General features: G+C 38.3%; 1 long non-coding RNA gene across 1 annotated transcript in view; it reads right to left on the reverse strand.

Moving 5' to 3' along the window:
- Window positions 1–3,365: 3,365 nt before the first annotated feature.
- Window positions 3,366–3,944, reverse strand: part of LOC128250026 (uncharacterized) — a 16,276-nt gene continuing 15,697 nt past the window's right edge. Inside the window, exons 2-3 of the long non-coding RNA XR_008266140.1 lie at window positions 3,643–3,808; window positions 3,366–3,491 (exon numbers count right to left, since the gene is read on the reverse strand). This is a non-coding gene — a long non-coding RNA (uncharacterized LOC128250026). The remainder of the gene's footprint in view (window positions 3,492–3,642; window positions 3,809–3,944) is intronic.

Here is a 3,944-nt window from a genome sequence, read left to right on the forward strand (position 1 = left end):
CTCTGAGTGGTTGGCGTTAGGAAGGGCATCCAGCTGTAGAAACTCTGCCAAATCAGACTGGAGCCTGGTGTTGCCATCCGGTTTCACCAGTCCTCAGTCAAATCGTCCAACCCATGCTAGCATGGAAAGCGGACGTTAAACGATGATGATGATGGGTCAAATGGAATTTGTTGAGGCATTTTTTTCTTAAGGCCAGATGCCCTTCCTACTGTCAGCCCTCATCTGTTTTCAAGAAAGGTAGTAGTTCCCCATGGCTGGACATGTTTTCATGGAAGATTGGAAATTAAGGACACCAGTTGTATGACAGTGATGCTTACTTACATCAATCAGGCAAAGACAAGAAGACAGTAAAACACACACACACACAATGAGTTTCTTTCAGTTTCTATCTATCAGATCCACTCACAAGGCTTTGCTCAGCCTGGGGTTATAGTAGAAGGTGCTAGGGAGTAAGACTGAATCTGAAGCCTTGTGGTTAGGAAGCAAACTTCTTAACCATACAGCTGTGTGTGTGTATGTGTATGTGAGTGTGTATATGCGTGTGCATGTGTAATATTGATCTCCAACTTAACGTGGAGGTTGTGATAGAATACAGATTACTGCATTATTTACTTTGAGAGAAACTTTGATAAGGACTCATGGTTGCTTCTGTTGCCATTAATTATTTAGATATTTACACACACATACAGAAAGGAGGTAACTTCCAATAAGAACTGACTCAGACTATGGCAATCCATCCAACTTATGCTAGAAAAGAAATCAGATATAAAATGACAAATGATAATAATCTTATGCTTCCTTCTATACTTTATAACTTTATACTTCTTAAAAATACTTAGATTGATAATCCCCTAAAGCTGGAACACCTAATATTGGCAAGTGGGGGTAGAAAATATGAAATACATGTAAAAATATATTAAATAAACACAGTACATCTGTTATTTCTATGGTGAATAACTTGTATCAGATAAAAGGTAGAGCAAACCTCTTTGGGATTTGAACTCAGAATGCTAAAACAATGTAATTAGATCCTACAAAACATTTTGTCCAACACTATAATGATTCTACTGATCCAATGGATATGTTATGATAATAGTTCTTCCTGCTTTTGGCACAAAGTCTGCAATTTTGAGGGAAGGTGGCAAGTTGATTACATTGACCCCCAGCGCTCAACTGGTACTTATTTTAGTGACCCTTAAAAGATTGAAAGCCTAAGTGAACTTTGGCAGAATTTGAACTCAGAATGATAGTGCCAAATTTCTCTCAGTAATGAGATCTTGATGAAAAAGGGTACAGTTAATTTGATGGACCCAAGAACTTGCTAAGGGTACGTGAAGGTAGGAGTAAGTAAATCAAAGAAGAATTTAGAGTGAATTAGAATCAACTGGTAACACAGAGGTTCGATGTTTTAGGGTATTTGTGGTGGAGTTGGGATAGACGTAGGGAGATTTGCAACAGCAGGTAGATGATGATGACAGAAGTGAAGTCACACAGGTGAGGTCTAAGGGAAGATAGGAATGCAGACTAATATAACTGATGTTATAATATTGATGTTGATGGTTGTGATGGCAGCGGTGGTGGAAATTAGTATGAATAATTAAGAAGATGAGAGTTGCAGAGTATGGGAGGGTGATGGGAGATGTCTGAGAAATGTTCTGGTCCCCCTTCCACTCCATTTCATTAAATTAATTCCTTACATGGGTGGAACACTGAGTAAACTGCTGTGGAATTCACAATGAAATAACACCATCACCAGCACCACCACGACCGCTGCTACTATTACTACCATCACCACCACTACCGTCACAACTATCACTATTAACAACAACACTGTGACTATCACCACCACTACCTCCAACATCAATATTTAGCTGTTATTTCTAGCAGCTCATGCAATCACATTCCAGCAAGAGACCTGTATGTGATCCACTCAACCTGTTAGAAATAACAGCTAAATCTCCCTCTGGCCAAATCCTACCATCTTAAAATTAGGTTATTCGGATCCTGGAGACATTCTCAATGCTTGGAAAGATGAGCAGGTTTGTGGCTGGAATGTATTTAGACCTGCTCGTTCAAGGTGGATCCTTTAATTCCATACACATCTAGGCTTGACTAATATTTCATTTTATTGACCCCATAAGGAGGAAAGAAACTTGTCTTTGGTGGGGTTTGAACTTGGGATATAAAGATCCGGACGAATGTTGCAAGGCATTTTGTCCGTCTTTAAATGTTTTGCATTCAGATACTACCGAGGTCAACTTTGCTTTTCATCCTTTCAGGATTGATCAAATAAGTGCCAGTTGAAAGCTTGCCAAACTAGCTGGCCTTGAGCCAAAACTTGAAACCAATATTTAAAAGGGTAAAGAAACTCTTTGGTCATGAATGACCCTGGGATCGCACCTAGAAAGTTCCTCTCCGAGGCACAAGTCCAGGCAAGATTGTTTATGGAAGACCAGCAGTTGCCCATGCATATCAGCCTCCGCTCTCTGCACCACTGATGTTATCTGAGGGAAAGTCAATACTTATTTCTAATTGAAACACAAGGCTAGCAAATTTGTTGGGGAGGGCTAGTCATTACTGGAAGTTCTGGTGCTTGATTGGTACTTCAGTTTATTGGCTCCAAAAGGATGAAAAGCAAAGTTAACCTCAGTATGATTTGAACTCAGAACCTAAAAAAGTCAAAACAAGTACTACAAGGTATTTTGTCTGATGCACTAATGATTCTGCCACCTCACCACCCGTTTTTTTGCAATTAAATTGTTTGTAATTTTTGGCACAAAATTAGAAAATGTTAGGAAGGAAATTTGGTACTATTGACCTTAATATATGACTGGTACTCAAGGCAGCAAGCTGCAAGAATCATTAACACAATAGGAAAAGTGCTTAGCAGCATTTCATCTGTCTTTATGTTCTGAGTTCAAATTCCACCGAAGACAACTTCGCTTTTCATACTTTCAAGGTTGATAAAATAATTACCAGTCAAGCACTGGGGTCGATGTAATCAACTTTACCTCCTCCCCTGAAATTGTTGGCCTTGTGATAAAATTTGAAATCAACATTAAATGGTTAATAGGTGTCGAGCTGGCAGAATCATTAGCACATGGAGCAAAATGCTTAACAGGATTTTGTCTGTCTTTATATTCTAAGTTTAAATTCTGCCACGGTTAACTTTGCCTTTCAGAGTTGATAGAATGAGTACCAGTAGACCACTGGGATCAATGTAATTGACTTAGCCCCTCCCTCGAAATTGCTGGCCTAGTACCAAAATTTGAAACTAGTAGTTGACTGGTAGAGATGAAAAGTAAATTTGACATTGGTTGGATTTGAACTCAGAATGGGTAAGTCAGAAGAAATACTGCAGGGAATATTTTTATGATGCTTTAATGATTCTGCCAAAGTAATAACAACTCAGGTCTTCCGCATTTAAACTACCAGTTTTATGTTCAAAACAAGCCAGATAAGGCCTCTCACGCCGACTCTACAAAATCGTTCTAAAAATAGATAATGCATAATTAATTCAAAACAATGTGAAGAAATAAGCATAACATTTGACAGAGTCATCTGAATGCTAAAAGGTTAAATCAAATATCAAAGCACGAATTTAACAATAAATAAATAAATAAATAACACTAGCAGACATACCATTATCCACTGAAGTTCAAGCAAACTGGGGCATCATCATCATCATTTAATGTGCAGTTTTCCATGCATTTGTTGAGGTATGGGCAGATGTCCTTCCTGTTACCATTCTACATGTTTCCAAGCAAGATAATATTTCTCCATGGCCAGACATGTTTTTTAAAGAAGACTGGAAATGAACAACATAGTTTGTATGGCAGTAATGCTTGTTTACTATCATCATGTAATGCTGCACTGTCAAGAGAAGGGCACACACAAACACACATGTATATATATATATATGTGTGTGTATACATACATGCATA

This window comes from Octopus bimaculoides, chromosome 19, assembly GCF_001194135.2.
Source record: "Octopus bimaculoides isolate UCB-OBI-ISO-001 chromosome 19, ASM119413v2, whole genome shotgun sequence".
NCBI lineage: Eukaryota > Metazoa > Mollusca > Cephalopoda > Octopoda > Octopodidae > Octopus > Octopus bimaculoides.